This window comes from Myotis daubentonii, chromosome 5 (genome assembly GCF_963259705.1).
Source record: "Myotis daubentonii chromosome 5, mMyoDau2.1, whole genome shotgun sequence".
In the NCBI taxonomy this organism is placed as follows: domain Eukaryota; kingdom Metazoa; phylum Chordata; class Mammalia; order Chiroptera; family Vespertilionidae; genus Myotis; species Myotis daubentonii.
In genome coordinates this window covers 64,820,072-64,841,087 of record NC_081844.1, presented here as the reverse complement: position 1 = coordinate 64,841,087, position 21,016 = coordinate 64,820,072, and positions in this window count along the sequence as shown.

Sequence of the window (21,016 nt, the reverse complement as noted above, 5' to 3'; positions counted from 1 at the left end):
TTGCAACAAAAAAATTAAGATACCTAGGAATAAATTTAACCAAGGAGATAAAGGACCTGTACTAATAAAATTATAGGACACTGAAAAAGGAGATAGAGGAAGACATAAACAAATGGAAGAATATAACATGTTCATGAATTGCTGGAATCAATATCATTAAAATGTCCATAGTACCCAAAGCAATCTATAGATTCAATATAATCCCCATTAAAATACTAATGGCATACTTCAAAGGCCTAGAACAAACTCTCCAAAAATTCATCTGGAATAAAAAAAAGACCCCAAATAGCTGCAGCAATCTTGAGAAGGAAGAACAAAGTTGGAGGGATCACAATACTAGACAGCAAGCTGTATTACAAAGCCATGGTTCTCAAAACTGCCTGGTACTGACACAAGAACAGAAATATAGACCAATGGAAAATAGAGAACCCAGAAATTGACCCAAGCCATTATGCTCATTGGCAAAGGAGGCAAGAGCAGGCAATGGAGTCAAGACAGTCTCTTCAAAAAATGGTGTTGTGAAAATTGGACAGATACATGCAAAAAAATGAAACTAGACCACCAACTTACACCAAACACCAAAATAAACTCAAAATGGATAAAGGGCTTAAACATAAGACAGGAAACCATAAAAATCTTAGAAGCCATGGGCAGCAAAATAGCAAAATTTGTTGTAGCAATTTCTTTACTAATAAAGCTCCTAGGGCAATGGAAACTAAAGAGAAAATAAACAAGTGGGACTATACTATCTAATAAAAGAGAAACATGGTAATTAGCTGTACGTCCGCTACCCTTCCCATTGGCTAATCAGGGTGATATGCAAATTAACTGCCAGCCAAGATGGCGGCCGGCAGCCAGGCAGCTTGAAGTGAACAGGAGGTTTGCTTGCTTCAGTGATGGAGGACTCCAATGTTCCCCGCCTGCCGCTGCTGGGCTCTGAGCTGCTAAGAAACATTGTTACAAATATAGAAGCTAAACAAAACCCCAGAAACCTGTTTTCAGTCAGCCAGGATCTCAGAGCTGGAGTCGCAACAAAGTTTCAAATACAGAAAGTAAACAAAGCCAGAAACCTGCTTTCAGCAGCCGAGGTCTCACAGCTAAAGCCGGCTTTCAGCTCCAGTGACAGCCATAAATCCAAGAATAAAAAAAAAAAAAAAAAGGAAAAAAGGAGCGGTTGGGAGCTTCAGTCACACGCCAGCCTGAAAACAGCCCTCAGCCCCTCACCCAGGCTGGCCAGGCACCCCAGTGGGGATTCCCACCCTGAAGGGGGTGTGACCAGATGCAAACAGTCATCATCCCCTCATCCAGGCTGGCCAGGCACCCAAGCGGGCCCCCACCCTGATCCAGGACACCCTTCAGGGCAAACCAGCCGGCCCCCACCCATGCACCAGGCCTCTATCCTATATAGTAAAAGGGTAATATGCCTCCCAGCACCAGGATCAGTGGAGCCGCGAGGCCTCCTGGCCCCTGGAGCAGCGTGACAGGGGGCAGTGCCCAAACCCCCTGATCACCCTGCGGCTCTGTGTGTGACAGGGGGCGGGGCCACAACCTCCCTATCCGCCCTGCTCTGTTCTTGAGAGGGGAAGGCGCCCCAACCCCCTGATCGGCCCTGCTCTGTGTGTGACAGGGTGCGGCCCCCTAAGCCCCCCATGGGCCCTGCTCTGTGTGTGACAGGGTGGAACTGCAACCTCCCCATCAGCCCTGCCCTGAGTGTGACAGGGGGTAGTGCCCCAACCCCCTGGTCGTCCCTGATCTGTAGGTGATGGGGCAGCACCCCAACCTCCCCATTGACCATGCCTTGTGTGTGACAGGGGGCGGCGCACCAACACCCCAATTGGCCCTACCCTGAGTGTGACTGAGGGTGGCATCACAACCTCCTGATCGGCCCTGCTCTGTGCATGACAGGGGGGAGCTCCCCAACCTCCTGATTGGCCCTGCTCTGTGCGTGACATGGGGGAGCTCCCCAACCCCCTGATTGGCCCTGCTCTGTGTGTGACAGGGTGCGGAGCCCCAAACCCCATGATGGGCCCTGCTCTGTGTGTGACAGGGGGTGGCACCACAACCCCCTGATCTGCCCTGCTCTGTGCGTGACGGCGGTGGTGCCGCAACCTCCCCATCGACCCTGCCTTGAGTGTGACAGGGGGCGGCGCCCCAACCCCCCAATCGGCCCTACCCTGAGCATGACTGAGGGTGGCATCACAACCTCCCGATCCGCCCTGCTCTGTGCATGACAGGCGGTGGCGCCCCAACTCCCCAATCGGCCCTGCTCTGAGCCCGACCAGGGGCTGCACCTAGGGATTGGGCCTGCCCTCTGCCACCTGGGAGTGGGCCTAAGCCAGCAGGTCGTTATCTCCCGAGGGGTCCCAGACTGTGAGTGAGCACAAGTGGGGCTGAGGGACACCCCCAGCCAGTGCACATATTTTTGTGCACCGGGCCTCTAGTATCAAAATAAAAAGCTCTGCACAGCAAAATAAATCATCAACAAAACAAGAAACCCACTACCTAGGAGAACATATTTGCCAATGTTATCTATAATAAGGGTTTAATCTCCAAAATTTATAGGGAACTCATATAACTTAACAAAAGGAAGATAAATAATCCAATCAAAAAATGGGCAAAGGACCTAAATAGTCACTTTCGAAAGAGGACATACAGAAAGCCAAGCGACATATGAAAATATGCTCCAAGTCACTAATCATCTGAGAGATGCAAATCAAAACAACAGTGAGGTATTACCTCACACCTGTCAGAATGGTTATCATCAACAAATGAACAAACGACAAGTGCTGGCGAAGATGTAGAGAAAAAGGAACCATCCTTCACTGCTGGTGGGAATGCAGACTGGTGCAGCCACTGTGGAAAACAGTATGGTGTTTCCTAAAAAAATTAAAAATGGAACTTCCATTTGATCCAGTAATCCTACTTCTAGGAATATATCCAAGAAAACAGAAACACCAATCAGAAAGGATATATGCACCTCTATGTTCATACCAGCACAATTCACTATAGCTAAGATTTGGAAACAGCCTGAGTGCCCACCATCAGATGAGTGGATTAAAAAACTGTGTCATATCTACACAATGGAATACTACACTGCTGTAAAAAAAGAAGGAATTCTTATAATTTGGCTCAGTATGGATGGACCTGGAGAGCATTATGCTAAGTGAAATAAGCCAGTCAGTGAAAGATATAAATACCACATGATCTCACTCATTTGTAGAATATAATGAACAACATAAAGTAATGAACGAAAATAGAACCAGAGTCATAGAAGCATTGAACAGACTGTCCAATCCACAGACTGTCCAATGCCTTCCTGAGAGAAGGCAAGGGGTGAGGGGGTAAGAGATCAACCAAAGGTCTTGTATGCATGCATATGTGCATAACCAATGGACACAGACTGGAGGGTGGGTGAGGGCATGTGTTGGGGGTGGGGGTACCTTGGGAGAAGTCAATGGGGGAAAAAGGAACTTATGTAATACTTTAAACAATACATAATTTTAAAAATAATAAAATTATATATATATATATATATATATATATATATATATATATCTTTCATTATAAATTTATAAAAAATTGTGGGTTGGCATTCATAAAGAACTTCCAAGGTAAAATAAATAATTAATGAATATCTCAATTCATCTCAAACAAGGGAATTCTAAAAATGTATTATCAACCCTTCTGATAAGATTCCTGAACATAAAAGTATGAAGGGAAATACCAGATAAGCAGAAATGTTTTGCTAAATTAAAATAAGCTTTCTTCAATTAATTTTGAGATCACTAGTTTTTTCTATCTCTGAATACAATAGCTGAATAATTTTCTAAAATTGCAAAAACTATTAACTCTTTCACCCTTTCAAAGGATTACATGTTCCTAATTATATCTAAATATGTTTACATTTGCCTTAAAATAGCCACTTATTGCAGCAATTAAGTTAATATGCAAAACATTGTTTCTGCTAATAAGAGAGATTAATATGCATCCTCACAGTTAAAAAATGGAGCTTAAATACTGGCTCTCATATGTTACTAAACATTTCTGGAAAAGATCACTTACATACTTGCATCAATATTTTGAATAATAATGGATGCTTGGCCCAAATATCCAATGAGTTTTACAAACTTTTTAAAGAGAAATCTTTTCTTTCTTGAATTCTATGCACTTGGATTAACAGAAGTAACCTAATGCATGTTAGCCTAATGAAAGAGAAGTAGTGAATCAAACCACATTTATTTCAGTTCACTTGTTCACAGGCTCACTCATTTGTAAAATCTAATGAAACACTTCTGGAATGAAAGGAGAAAGACAGAGAGGCTATAAAAGATTTGTAGGAAATCTGAATTAATTTTGAAGAATAAAATAAAGAGTTTAAGAAATCTGATACTTCCTGTCAGAAAACTTCATAACCACTAATTCTACTGAATTCAATGCATATTATTTCATAAAACTGAATTGAATATGTTAAGCCATGTTTCATTGTTACTAAAGTTTAGACATAGTTACCTTGGGCTACTCATACATAGGAAGTGGAATTATGTATATTATAGTTCATTAATTGAAACACAGATTTTAATTAATCATTCACCTGGAAATCTATGAACAGCTCCAGATCACTTGGTTAATCTCAAATAATATTATTGTAACTAAACCTATTGGAAATTTTCAGCAGCTGGAAAGAGTGAATGTGTGTGGGGGGAGGTGGAAATCACAGCAGTCAATTTCCTGCTAACGTCATGATTTTTTTGGTCTTTTTAAATGGTTATATGAGGTTTTGAGTCTAATCCAGTCTTGTGGTACTACTAATACAATTGTAATTTACTTGTTTTTATTATTTTATATATGCAGAATATGTATGAATATATCCTTCAGCTTAGCTGACTGCTGATAAATACATTTAACTCATTCCAAATCAGCTGTAAAATATGGTTGCATGTTGGTTTTTAAAACTACACATATAACAAACCAATAACAAATCTGTAAGACTTTAGTTGAAAATCTGATAATGTAAAACTATCTGATAACCCTCCTTTTTTCACATTTTCTGTGTTAAGTTTGTATAGAAACACAGTAGAGTGATGCTTTAGAAAACTCAGAAATATGCAAGACAGAAAAGCATTCCAGAATCATTTTTATTACAGAACTCAGATGCCTTCTAACAAAACACAAAATAACAAAACTGTTTATACATGCTGGGTCCTGCTCAATACTAGAAACAGGAGATTATAAGAATGTCTTCCCCTGACACTTGATCTATCTATATAAAAATGTAAATCTAGTACATACCTTCAAGTAAGTAAAAATCTATATAATATTTTAAGGAGCTTCATATGAAACTAAAATATGGTACTTTCACAATGATTTTGGCCATTGCCCTCTTCATGGACATACAGGTTTTATTTTTTCCTATGAATACTGAAATATACATTCTCACTTTTGCATTTTTCTTACTGGGTTTTTACTTTTGCAGAAAAGATAGACAAAAATATTAAAGTCCTGAGTCTAAAAATATGGGCATCTATATAATAAAAGCCTAAGCAAGTGTTATGATGGAATGACCAAAACAATTGGTTGCTATGATGTGCAGTGACCATCAGGGGGCAGACACTCAACATAGGAGCTGCCCCCCCGGTGGTTAGTGTGCTCCCACATGGGTAGTGCTGCTCAGCCAGAAGCTGGGCTCATGGCTGGTGAGCGCAGTGGCGGTGGTGGGAGCCTTTCCCGCCTCTGTGGCAGCATTAAGGAGCAGCGAGTAGGCGGGTGGTAAGGAGTGAGGGGTCCTAGACTGCGAGAGGGATGTATGCTTGCCAGCTTAGGCCCGCTCCCCACTAAGCTGGCACTTGGACATCCCCTGAGGGGTACTGGACTGCAAGAGTGAGCAAGCAGGACTGAGGGACAACCCTCCCCCCACCCAGTGCATGAATTTCATGCAATGGGCCTCTAGTTTTAAAATAAAGGGTATTGAATCATGTTCACCACGATCCCCTTATACGAAATGTTATTCTCCATTTAATATTTATTACTCTTAATGATAAAAGCGGTAACTGTTACTTGTATTTGTTATTTATCTCCACTAAACAATATATTTACCTGCTTTCTTTGACCCACTCTAGCCCATGTTTTGCAGTAGACCTTCTCTAGGGTCTCTTTCTCCACTCCAAACCCCTCCAGTTCCTAGATGTTATCATGATTATTAGTCCTACTACAGGTCATTAATAGTTTATTCCTTATAATATATACTCATAACACTGCAAGTGTGTTAAAATGCCTAATCATGCTTTCAATAACATCTATTAAGATAAACATGCATGTCAAAATGTATTGGCCATAATTATTTTCTCTTGCTTTTCTCCCTACCTTGATGTATTTCTGGTTTGTTCAGTTGCCAGGAGGGCAAATTATTTTTTCAACTATTTTCTCTGATAGTATATGCCAGTAATATACTCTCTAATTTCCTTTCCCTAAATATTTTTCTTTATCCTAAAATAAAAATTATATATTTTGTGAGTATATTATTCTTTGACTGAGTATTTTTCTTTCTGTAGCATTGATTTTTACCAAGTAGTACTATCAATGAGAAGCCAATGCTAACATATTTCTTTTTCTTCTATAAGTAATTTGTTGTAATACTGGAGGTTGTGCGTTACTGTTTTTATCCTTGAAATTCAAGCTATTCACTATAATGATAAAGGCATTTTTTTTAATTACTCTGGCCTGGGACTTGATGAGATTTTTAAATCTTTCTTTGGATCAGATAAATTATCCCCTGTGATTCTTTGAGTCATTTTTTTTCTATTCATTTACTTTTTCTAAAACATATTATTTTCATATTATAACTCTGGCAGCAATCCTAAAAACATCTATTGTTTCCATTAAGTGCCACCTCTATTTTTTTCCTGTGGGTTCTGAGTTATTAATTTCACATGATCTGCCAGGCCACTAATTTGGTGCTGAATACCGATGACCTAGTCTTCCAAATGTTTGAATTAGTTTCACAAAGTTAATATCATGATTTTAATAACTTAATTGGTGCTCCCCCAGGGCTTATATTATCGTGCTGTCAAGGTTGTTGTCTGCTGATTCCAATAACTCCATTTCACTGTGAGCAACTTCATCTCTGGGTTCTGTTGGTTATTCCTTCTTGTAGCTCAGTGGTTCTCAACCTTCTGGCCCTTTAAAACAGTTCCTCATGTTGTGACCCAATCATAAAATTATTTTCGTTGCTACTTCATAACTGTAATTTTGCTACTGTTATGAATCATAATGTAAATATCTGATATGCAGGATGGCTTAGGCGACCCCTGTGAAATGGGAAGTGATAAGGGTTGGGAAGGGGCAGAAGAGTAAGAAAAACCAATTACTTGTTTGCAAAATACACTGTGAATTCCCCTCTTGTCCCCTCCTACACTTTCCTATTCTCCATATGCATAAATCCTACTTATGAAACACAGTGAGATCTAGCATTAGTGGAGACACACTGTGACTGTAGAATGGGTTCTAGAACCCCGTTAAACGAGCAGGCCACGTGTAAAAGCTGCTCACATAAAACTGATCCCTTCACTCACATCGTCCTCATAAGTCTGAGCACCATTCAGGAAGCCTCCTGCAAGAAGCATCGGCTGGGCGCCATTGTGTGGGTGCCAGCTGCTTTCATGGGGTTTAGTTCATAACTCACAAGATTCTTATTCTCAGAAGTGTATAATAAGTGTTTAGAAAGAAGCTAAATTTACGGTGTAAAATAAACCTGTGAAGAGTGTTAAGCAGGTTAACTATTACTGCTGAAATAAATATACCTAAAATCAAAGGCACAAAAATATTAGGAGTCTTTTGTGCACTTATTAACATAAGAAGGAGGTAATGGGAGGGTCATCTGTTATTCAACACAGTCAATAAGGGATCCTGGTAGATAGCAGCTCCGCCATCTTCAATAAGTGGTTTCCAAAATTGCTGTATGAGTTGTCTTCATTCTTGTCAGTCAGAAGAGGATACAGCCTAGATGAATAGATCTGGGTGCTTACACAGGTCAGTCTGCCAGTGGTTCTGAACACATCTACTCCAATTCTATTTACTTGACCCATCTAACTGCAAGGGAGGCTGGGAAATGGACTCTAAGGTCTACTCAGGGCAGAAGAGAAAATGAAGTCTTTGCTTCATGAGGTGAATGACTAAATACAAACATATTTTTAAATAATGTAATATGGTTTAATGTTATGGATGGGCCATACTTATATAGAAGCAATGATGAAAATGTTTCAATGTTTTTATTTTTTCTACTCTTATAGACTACACTTTCAAAATGTTTAACATGGGTAGCCTGCTCATAGTAAATTGCTCTCTCTTTTTTTGCAGCTGGCACCCACACAATGGCACCCACACAATGGCGCCCAGCCGATGCTTCTTGCAGGAGGCTTCCTGAATGGTGCTCAGACTTATGAGGACTATGTGAGTGAAGGGGTCAGTTTTATGTGAGCAGCTTTTACGTGTGGCCTGCTGAGAGAAATGTTATAGGTCACTCCAGCTTTGGGTGAAAAGGAAATAATATTAAGGAGAAAGTGATACATTTGGGGGGTATCGACATTTTCTATACTATCATTCTGTTTAAGCAGAATTTCGCTTTGACTTTGCTTGGTGAAGTCTGAATTGCACATTGCCACTGCGCATGGTTCTTGTGGAAATGGCTTCAACACACCCACTTAGTGCCACATTGCAATGGAATGACTGGCATGTGCACCAGCGGTTTTAATCCAACGATACCCCTGGGCACTGAAAGCCTACCTGGAATAACACACAAAAAAATACTGATATGAACAAGAGATTCTGGTTAATTATCATGTCAATGTTCTGAACGAGAGGCATGCTCTGCTGCTGAGGTTGCGGAGCTCACTTAGTTTTTCTGTTGTTTTTCCTCCCTGAAACATTGATTTTAGGCTTTGCCTTGCTTTAGTGAGCAGTATCTCTCCAATGATATATTTAGTGATTTTTTAAATAAATTACTTAGATCCAGGATCTTTTGCTTCTGTCTGATGAAACTAACTATCTCAAACACCATCTGAAATCACCTAGGTTGGCCACTGAGGGAAAACGTAAGACATTGGACCCACATTTGTAGTTAAAAAGATACAATTTTAGTAACTAGTCTTTTTTATTAAGTAAATTATGAAGTAGAATTGTGGGGATATATGGTGTTAGTAGTAATAGATGGCATCCAAGGAGACAAAAAATAAAATAAAATGCAGGATTCAATAGGAAAGAAACTTTGCCTCTCTGTACAGGAACTTGCCATATTTATCAGTGACATGAGGCATTGCTCCAGTGTGACTTTCAAACCTCCATTCCAAAAAAGGTTTAGAAACTAAAAATCCTCTTTTCAGGAATCAAAAGCTCACCAGATTCATGGCTTCAGCTTCCACCCAGAAGAAATCAGTCAGTGCTGCTAACTACCTGTCTATTTATTCTCCAGAGACTCTAGTTTTATGACCTTGAGGGCACATTATACAACTTAACTTTTCAGGTCAAGAACCAACAGTTGATAATTAATATTCTCTTACTGCAGCTATTTTTATTTTTTGGCTTGAAAATATTTAATTAGCATGTGCCCTGAGGCTTTTTGCAATGGGTTTATCTCTACAAAGAGTTAATCATCAACATTAAGAGCAATTATTTTTAATTTCTAAGCAATTTAACTGTCCAACTTTTATGTATGTTGTAGTCATCTTTTTGTTAGTCATCTAAGAAAAGCATATTTAACAGATGAATGTCATCAGAGTTAACACAAAGGGGGCTAAGAAGAATGCAGTAAATTGATGAAGGCAGCAATTTCAAAAATACCATTTGAAAAGAAAAAGTGAATACTATGAATTTATTTTCGAATTAGCCTCTTAACTATTCATTTTGGATACATGTTTATAGCAATGGCCTAAGGCTATCAAATACATATGTCAATCTCAGGTATGACAATATTAATATCCTAAATTCAAAACCATCTATATAACACAACAATCAAACTACCATAAGCCTTGACTCCACAGTCAACAACCTTTAGCGTCCAAAGAAAAAGTAAGGTCTTAGGTATTTTGAGCATATCATGAACCAGGAGCTTCACATATGGCACAGCCATTCAAATTTGGGTTATTATCGCCATTTCCATTCTGAAGATAACAATGCTAATTCAAAGTCAGTTAATCTCTCTCTCTCTCTCTCTCTCTCTCTCTCTCTCTCTCTCTCTCTCTCTCTCTTCCTCTCTCTCTCCCACCCCCATCTCAACCTCTCCATCTGTCTCACCCTCCATCTGTATTTCTATCTCTCTCTTCCACCCATTTGTGAAATAACACTAATTTAATGCTTAAGTTTGTAAATCTCCAATTCCAACTTTGAATTTCTTCCCTCCCCACAGCAATCAACAATTTATTTCAGCCATTTGTGGGTTTGGGGGTTTTATCTGATGCTGTTACCTATCTATGAAGTTGGAACAAAGGCATGGAGAAGGGAAAGAGAGGACAGGACAAGCAAAAAGTGTCTATTCTGGTGTCAATATGTGAATGTGTTGCTGAGACTGACAATGGGTCTGTTCAGTCCTCAAGGGTTAGGATATGTAAGACTCAGCAGCAGCTGACAGTGTCAGAGGTGGTGCCCAACATGCTATCATGCAGCCCTGATCGCCCCCTGCCTTTCCTACTATCAATTCCACCATCCCACCAGAGGAGTGCTCCACCTGGTTTGTCAAGCCCAAAGCCAAGATGGAGCTCAGTAGCCTTGTAATTCACAGGAGAAGGGGGCCAGAAAATGCTTCCAATCTGGGGTGCTGGAGATGGCTATGATCAGGAATGGGTTTGTTACTGAAAGGATTTCTCTTAATGTCTGGCATAATGTATATTCCTTTTAGTTAGTAATGCACGTGCATGGGTATTATGTTAATGTCTGTATTGATCTATCTTCTTGAGCAACAATGAAACAAAAAAGCACAAGGGAATCTCAAATACATTATGTTTGAGATATTTGAGATGCTATATCGATATGCCCACAGATAAAAGGAATTAAGTGAAAATTAGTTCAATTAAAAATTGAAAAATGGGAAATACATACAATCTACAAAACTGAGAGAATCAAAAACAGTCTTCCTACTGTAACTCCTGGATCAAAAAACATCACGACAATTTTCATTATGGTGAGGAATTCACTGATCTCCAACGAAGCTGCAATTTCAGATTACCTCAGCCTCTTTTTAAGAGAAAAAGGAATATTGGGAAGGAAGTAGTTACATCAATGAGCAGGGAGATGAACAGAACATTAAGCCAGATGCAGATTAAAAGATCATGATTTGGCAGACCTTGGCTTGGATTACTAGCAAGCAAAGTCCAAAGACTGCATTAAGAAGAAATTGACTGAGGGTTTTCTGAATGAGGAAGCCTTAAGCCTCTCTATCAGGGAGCAGAAGAGCAGATACTTATGATCCTCTCTAAGAGCACACTTAGGCCTTTAAGACACTTCCGGATGGAGCATCTACAAGGAAATTTTCTGTTGCTAATAGGAATTACTTTTCTTAGGAAGACATCAATGTAATACTGTGCCAATATATTCTACCCCTCACTAGGAAGAAAATGAGGAAAACAGGGAAAAAATATTACTAGTAAGATTACTTTTGTTCCCTTCTCCGAGATCCAAAGCAGTTTAGCTTTACATAGTTATATACATTGAAACATTCTGTAACTTCCCTAAAATGTATTTTAAAATGAAAATAACCACCCATTGCACTTTTAGAGCTAAGGTTGGTAAGTTTCCTGCTATTGAGAGTCCCAGGGTAACCTCTCATTCCTTTTGGGATCACGTTAATTTTACCATAGCTTTGTAAATACTCCATTTACTAAATTCATTTCCACAGTTTTGAGTGTTCTGTCTGATTCCTATCTGACTGATACAGAGTCCTTGGTTTCTCTTTTTCTTTCAGTCCTACGAAAAAATGATTAGGAAGCGTAGACATCCCTTTCAAACTATATTCATACTCCAAAGGCATGGATTTGGTCACTGCTACCCATCTGCCAGTGTTTCTCCTTCTATGCCATGGCATAAGGCAGTGATTTTCAACCGCTTTTATTTCATGCCATACGTAAACAAATTACTAAAATTCTGTGGCACACCAAAAATATCTATATTTGCGATCTGACAAAAAAAAAAAAAGCAAAACAAAACAGGTGTAAGTTTGATTGATTTACAAGACAAAAATAGTAATTACCTACCCTTTTTTCTCCAAAGTGACTTGTTAAAAAGTCAGGTGCCTATACTTGTATATAAAGATTTCTGGTACCAAGAACTAACCAATCAGATGCAATCTTATTATGTAATGTGAGAAATAAGATACACTCTATTATATAACCTATATATTTATGGGCATGCACACTAGACAGCTATTGTTATGTTGGCTGTTGATATATTTTTTTTATTTGACAATTTAAGGAAAAAGAGGTCAGTGCCTCTGACTAAATAGTCAGATATAGCATGTTCTAAAAATTCTTGTGGCACACCAGTCAAAAATCGCTGGCACAAGGATATTAATACTAGTTTTCTCAACACTGAGGTATAAACAAAACCACAAGACTGCCTACAACTTAAATGATAGGACATTGGGGACAGAGACACCTGGATCCACCAAGCTTCCCTTGAGGACTAAGAGGACTGACATCCCTGCACATAGCTAGGGAAACTGTTCTCATCTAAGCTACCATTTTCCATGCCTGAATTATGGCTGGGGCCTTCTATCTGCTCTCCCGACCCCCACTCATCCCCTTGGTCAGAGCAGTCGGGTTATTATTTGAATCCTGCTTCTTATCTTGTTTCCAGGCCTAAACCCTCAAGTTATTTTCCGTTACAGGTGGAATAAAAACCAAACTACAAGAATCATCATATGGCCTGTCTTCTACCAACCCTCCCTCCCAACTCCTCATCTCTACTGCATTTAACAAGCACCTGAGATGTTGTAACTCAGAAATCCCTTGTTTATACTCCTTTTTGGCACATTTTTATTGTTCCTTTTCCTGAGGGCACTCCCCTGGAGTTTTGCTACTTTGCATGCATCATATACAACTTCATTCAAGATATACCTCCTTGGAAAACTCTTCTACGGTCCAACTTAAAATAGCTTCCTGGAAAAGTCACTCTCCAGCATACCATTGATTTTCCTCATAGTAAACTTATCCTATACTAGAGGCCTGCTGCACGAAATTCATGCACTTGGGGGGTGGTCCCTCAGCCCGGCCTGCGCCCTCTCACAGTCTGGGAGCTCCGCAATTCATCGCCCCAAAGAAGTAGGCCCAGCCCACCCGGCCAGGGCTCTGCGATGGATTGCCCTGCAGGGGGAGGTCTCGCCCACCTGCTGCAGCATCACCGCCGGATAGCCTGGGCCTCCCTCTTTGGGGTGATCATGGAGCCCCTGATTGATCGCCTTGCCAGCCAGTGGCCTGGACCTCCCTCTTCAGGGCAATCATGGGGCAATGGCCAGGCCCCCGACCAATTGCATCGCACCTCCCTTGGCTGGCCTGGCGCCAGTGGGTGTCATAGTGTGGCTGTCCAGACAGTTGTTCTGCTGTTCTGCTGTTTGGTTGATTTGCATATTACTCTTTTATTATTATAGACTAGAGGCCCAGTGCACAAAATTCATGCACTGGGGTGGGGGGGTGTGTGTCCCTCAGCCCAGCCTGCACTCTCTCCAATCTGGGACCCCTCAAGGGATGTCCGGGATCAGACCTAAACGGGGAGTCAGACATCCCTCTCACAATCCAGGACTGCTAGCTCCCAACCACTTGCCTGCCTGATCACCCCCTAACCACTCCCCTGCCGGCCTGATTGATGCCTAACTGCCCTCCACTGCTGGCCTGGTCACCCCTAACTGCCCTCCCCTGCCAGTCTGGTCACCCTAACTGCTCTCCTCTGCTGGCCTGGTCATCCCCAACTGCCCTCCCCTGCCGGTCATCTTGTGTCCACATGGGGGTGGCCATCGTGTGTGTTGGAGTGATAGTCAATTTGCATATTACCTCTTTATTACATAGGATATTAGTTTATTGATTTTTATGTTTTCTCACAGACGCTTTTTGAGGTTAGAGATCTTTTCATGGATCAACAGCTGGAGGAAGAGGATCTGATTCACAGTAGGCCTTCAAAATTTCATGTAGAAGGTTGCTGTCTGATTTGAGAAATGTAAATCTCCTTTAAGCCTCTTATTTCTTTCCTTTGAATCATACCTAACTGCACTGTTATTCTATCATTGTGTGGATTTGAGGATTAATTGACATATTTATGTGAAAGTGTTTAGTGTTCTACAACATGCCAGATACATGCAAGGGGTGTGTTACAGTGGTAGGCAGCAGCCAGCGTCAGGCTTGCAGAAGCTATTTCATTTTCAGAAATTTTGTGAGCTGGCTGATAGCACATTATAGCATGAAAGTGGCCATGGTACAGGTAAATAGATCATGGAAATAAGAAATTACAATAAATCAGGGCCATTCTGTCCTCAAGGATCTGGCTGTTAAATATTCTTGAGCACATCACTGAATCTCAACCTACGTTAATAAATGCCTCTTTAGTATCAACACTACAAGGAGTACATTGTGACAAAGTAAAACATTTTAAAGTAATAGCTTCATGAATTAGGAACCAAAATAATATTAAGAATAGTTTAAATCATATTTTATTTAATTGTGGGTTTGAAGTAACTAAGTTATACTTGTATCATCAAATATGTTATTTTAAAATGTTCAAAGAAAGCAGCATTCTGTCATTTCAAAGGGATATTTATAAAATCTAAGATACTACCTTTCTCATGTGAGCCCTTCTTAAAATCCTAAGACAGTGGTTCTACTATTTCATTGGACATTAGAATCACCTAGAGAGCTTTTAAAATTTCAATAACCTGCCGAAACCGGTTTGGCTCAGTGGATAGAGCATCGGCCTGTGGACTGAAAGGTCCCAGGTTCGATTCGGGTCAAGGGCATGTACCTGGGTTGCAGGCATATCCCCAGTAGGAGATGTGCAGGAGGCAGCTGATCGATGTTTCTCGCTCATCGATGTTTCTAACTTTCTATCTCTCTCCCTTCCTCTCTGTAAAAAATCAATAAAATATATTAAAAAAAAATTTCAATAACCATGAATCAATGTCCATGACCAACTAAAACTAAATTTCTGATGATAAAACCTGATATCAGTATTTTTTTTAGCTCCCCAAATGATTCCAATATGCACACAAAGTTGAAACCCACTATCCTAAGACATGAGACTCTTTAAAATTGGACAGTATGCCTTATAGATATGGATATAAATATAGATAGAATATTTCTACTTAAACCTTATGCCAGTCAAGTTAAACTCTTATAGATACATTATATCATTATCTCTGAAATGTGTTTGGTTGAAATCCAAGGAAGATAAATGAGCACCCTTCTTAGGAATGGTTTAATTTGGCAGACACTACCACGTCGACAAACAAACTGTTCAACAAATCAGCTCTTGGAATCATTATATCTTTAAGAATAGGAATTAAAGAATTATGTGGTAGGTGTTATATGTAGTGGAGTTAAATATAATGGAAGCACTCCTATTCATTTCATTATAAACAATATTAATTCTCAGGATGACTATTCACAATTTTAAGTATATATCATAAAGGTTGGTTTATCCATTATTCTCTACCACGGTCTAAACATACTCTCTTAAGGTAAGAATGCACTGCTGTTATCTATATAGGGGAATATCTAATAGTGTCAGTTAAAATGGGTCAAATGTCAATTATTTTATTAAGTGAAATAAATGCCATGCCAAAATACTTCAGAAAAATATTCACAACTATTCCAAAACCCAAATGCATTTATCTATAAAGATAATTTTTATCTATCAATCTATCTATCTATCATCTATCTATCTAGATTAGGTAAACTCATTTCAGGCTATGGTTATTGTTGCTATTTTCTTATATGTGAGACTCACATAATGAATTTTAAAGCAAAATAAAGACAACTGAAGTGGAAAAAATCAGTTTCAGGAAACATCACAAACTGCACCAGGGATGACAATAAAAAGTCCTTCTGTATCAGGTGAATTAAAGGTTTTAGCATCACTTCTCACTACTTTTTTTTTTTTTTGCTCTGAAAGAAACAAAAATTGAATAGACAGCATTTTTGTTTAATTCTCAGTCATTCCTTTTTTTTCCAAATGAAACAACGTATTTTTTCCCCTTTTTTGTGTGTGACAGAGATTTCAAACTATGCTTGTGTATCTTGTAGAATGCCCAAATATATAAAATGTAGATTGCTTTCAATTAGTTTTTTATGATAGGTTAAAAATTTGCTTTAAAGAGCATTCCTCTTATTTGAATTACCATATATGTTATTTAGAAATTCCTGTTTAAAGGAAAGAAGTATTTGAAGCTTCCTATACAGTGATTTCTAAATATTTTCTATTCCAGAATAATTTTCTTTTATACAATCTGATATATGTTCTTATGGAGATGTTTACGTTTTCCCAAGTTTAAAATAAAAACCATAAAATATGTAAATGCTAAGAAATAACTTTAAAATGTTTAGAAGATCAATATTGATGAATTGTTGATGATTTCCAGCATATTCTGGATCATGAAAATATTGGAAATTATAAGACTTAAACCAGGTAGTCATTATTTCAAAGATCATATAAGAGGGACATGGAAAGATAAACTAGTGCATAGCTCTGGACTCCCTCTGTAAATCCACTTACCACACAGTCCACCTCACACAGAGCCCACCCATTTCCCTGGTGTACAGTCATGCTGAGATTCCATTGGATGGCATCCTCTTGTATTGGTGGGGAGAGGTCCTTGTCCCCACCGGTTGCTTCTTGCAATATCCTGAGAAAATGTATTTTCTAAGACTGACATGGGAGGATGAAGTATTGTAGATAATACTGTGGAATCACAGCCCTGAGTTTCTAAGGCCCCATTTTCCACCAAGGAGGAAGTGTAGCTATGGCTTCAATAAAGCCAGAATCAACACCCGTGTCCAGATTTTCCCTTCCAGGTTTACATGGTCCAACACAACACCAGGCTAGCTTAGTTTGTGTTTCCCACTGTAGTCCATCAGTCCATCATATGAAGGGAACACCAGCAGGAGCAAAGCCAAAGGAACCAGAGAGCCAAGAGCCAAGAGCCAAGAACCAAGAGCCACAAGAGAACAAACTCCTTCGTTTGGGGAATTATGCGTCCCCAAACGTTTGTGGGCTGGTAATGGCTCATTCTGGTCAATGATTTCAGTTACTTTTAACTACATATTAAATTACATTTAAAAGCTATGTTTCTTTGGAAAACATTAATATGGAATAGTCTTTGTTAAGTTCCAGTTTTATATAAACACGTACATGAACTCAAAAAACATTGTGAATGATTACTTTCCTACTTGGGGTCATCTGTTATATTTATAAATGTAATCCTTACTTGCCTTTAAATACAGTATATATGATTTATATAACTGGAAAGGTTTCTAAGATCTATTTATTAATATCTTGTGCCATTCACTTAATTTTAAAGCATGTTTCTTTTAAAAGGTTTATTTTTATTTTCATTGTTTTGTTCATGTAATTGAAGAATGTAACATAGACATATTATAAATATTGATCATTTAACATAGAACAAGAGAACCTGTGCATTTGAAAATTATAATAATGATAAAAATGAATGTTGCTGAACAAATATAAAATTTTACCATATTGACATATACATGTGTTTTTATAGTGTAATAAGTGTCATTTTATAATATGTAGTTTCTAAGAATAACCACTGGTTAAACTTTTGCTTCCAAAACACAATTTCAGATTATAGAAATATGTATTCAACAATGTAGATAAACAGACCTGTACTCAAACATTGGAGATATACCTCCTCACACATATCTGCTAAGATCCTGATAGATTATTGTATCCCAAAGAACACAGATTAATATTTGCCTACCACAATGAAACCATGACCTTGATTTTGTCAACTGAGTTCAACGTAATATCTCTCTGCCTTAATTAATTTATTCATGGACACCTTATTATTTGGAGAAGACCCAAAGAAATGTAAACATTCCCCTACCTCATCTCTGGAAGCCTTTAATAATATGTTCTCTCAAAAAAAAAAAAATCTACAATCAACTAACTTTAAAATAAATGGGGAAAAAAATACAACTTCCAGTATAATCCTTCTGAAGGTTCCTTTCAAGGTCTAATAAGGGCTGTGTCTGCATAACATAAACTATAATGAAATCACTGAAAATATTAATCAAATGTCTCATTTCTAAATTGGAAATCAAACTACAAGGGTGATATTTCCATACTTCAACTACTTAAATGTTGATATCATATGGACATAATCTAGAGGTTTTCTACCAGATGCACAATACATTTCTTTCCCGCATAAATACTGCTTTTCAGGGAATACTTTGGCATTGGTGCAGGTCCTTGATGTTGACAGTCTTTGTATAAATGTGACACACCTGGCCATTGATTTTGTTCCCAAAACAGTGTTTTCTCATCTTTATTTTCTAAAACCACAGGTGAATCATCTTGAACAGAGCTTCAAAAACACCAGTTATATGACAATAACCAGTTTAAAATTCAAATCAAAGCATGTTCAGTAGGATGATGAGAGATATTTATGCACTGTTTATAAAGTTGGAACATGTGTGCATTCAATACAAATACAAATAATGAGAATGGGACAAAAGTATGTTTTCTTCTTATTAAATGTACTGTTACCCACTATTGGAAGAGGAATTTTATTTTCCAGACTTAATTTTAAAAGTGTATAATAATAATAAAAGCATTATATCCTAGGTTTCTCAGTACATATACATAATGATCATATCTAAAAGGAGAAAATAAAATTCACAAAGTTTAATAAAAATATCCAAAGCTTTTACCACAAAAAAGGACAGACTAAGGTTTAAATATACAGCCATCTAACTCCAAAACCTATGCTCTTTGATTTCACCATACTTCTTTTTGTTAGTATAAATTTTAATAGGAAGGAGAAAAATACAAAATTATATACTTTTTTGGAAAACTTCGAGTGGTGTGTGGTTATGTGAAGGATAAAAGGAAGTATTTCCTAGACCAGTGATAGTGAACCTATGACACGCGTGTCAGAGGTGACACGTGAACTCATTTTTTTGGTTGATTTTTCTTTGTTAAATGGCATTTAAATATATAAAATAAATATAAAAAATATAAGTCCTTGTTTTACTATGGTTGCAAATATCAAAAAAATTCTATATGTGACACGGCACCAGAGTTAAGTTAGGGTTTTTCAAAATGCTGACACGCCGAGCTCAAAAGGTTCGCCATCACTGCCCTAGACCAAAGCAGTTAATAATGAACCAACTCAGCTTTAGAAAACAGTTTATAGAGTTTTTAAGACCTATTTGGCATTGTTTTCCACTAAACTGTAGTTACAAAAGAAAAATTATTTTATTCTATACCAATATCTGTTTCTTCAATTTTAATTTTAATATATGTTTCTTCAATTTTAATTTTAACAATATACAACACTTCTGTGACTTCTTATGCCACTATAGAAGACAAGGAAAATGAGCCCAATGTTTAAAATCCCAGTTTTAAGCACAGCATTTAATTTCAACCACTGAAAACGTATAGGGTTTGAAATGGTGAGTGTGGGTCCATCCAGTCAGAGGCCAGAAGGAGAAAGGCTGGGAGGCAAACACTCCGTATTCCTTCAGTTTGTAAACTGTGAGCTTTTATTAATTCATTTGAGGATGACCTAATTTTCAATGATCTCCGTATGCTCCTAATAACTACCCATTTCATCCCCATATGCTCCTAATAACTTATCTAACCTAGCTAGTACACGTTTGCATTACTCCTGGAAACATTCCGAGAATGATAGCGTTTCCAGTGAATTAGGCATGCCTTTTATTCTTGGGGGACTTCTGTGTTTAAATGAATACTCACACACTTCATTACAGTATCTCTAAAATACATGCAGACCCTGAGGCATGCCAAACTACTGAATTAAGGTGACATAATTCTTAGAAAAGGAGTTCAGTCCTTTGCTCCTAAAATGTACCGATGTCTCCAAGGTTCTGACTAATTTATACTGCTAGGGGAACTGCCCCAATTTACTTTGGTTTTCAATAAAATACCTCCAGCTGCCTCCAGCTAGAGCTTTGATTTGAGACAGAGGTACCGCCAAATTAGTGCTATCGTAGTATCATTATTTTTAATAGATCTGCGCTTCATCAGAGTGAAAAGATCAGGACCCAATCTAACATGTTACATTTGCTGTTACTCAGAGAGCTCAGCATGCTTCCAAATGGCAGATTAATATTAGTTTGCAGCTGCACTAAAGAAAACATGTTCTTCTCTATATAAATAACACCACCTATAAATCTGGGACAATTTTATTCATCTAATTTAGTTGTCTGAGAATTCACAGAAGTGCAGAAGATAGTTAAAATTGAAAAAAAAATGGTGAGATGTTATAGAATGAAATAATTTTTTGTATGTCCATTAATTGACACAACTGGATTCTTACCTTTTGAATAAAATGAAGTAACATGATAGAAATATATTTCAAATGAAATATCAGGTATATTATTTCTGTAGCTTTTCTAAAAACTGAGTTATAGATACCAGGTGGGTAAAGCTAAAGGGCTTTGCTATAAACAAGAATTCTGTACATTAATGGGAGCCAGACACACATGGAACAATTGGCTATTGGCTTTCAGTTTATTTGAGTCAACTGTTTAAAACTCTGATATACTCAGCAAGGCTGGTGTGGCTCAGTGGTTGAACAGTGAGCTATGAACCAGGACTTCACAGTTTGATTCCCAATCAGGGCACATGCTCAAGCTGTGGGCTGGATTCCCAGTGCAGGGTGTGCAGGAGGCAGGCCATCAATGATTTTCTCTCATCATTGATGTTTCTATCTCTCCCTCTCCCTTCCTCTCTGAAATAATAAAAATATATTTAAAGGAAAAATAAATAAATAAAGCTCTGATACTCA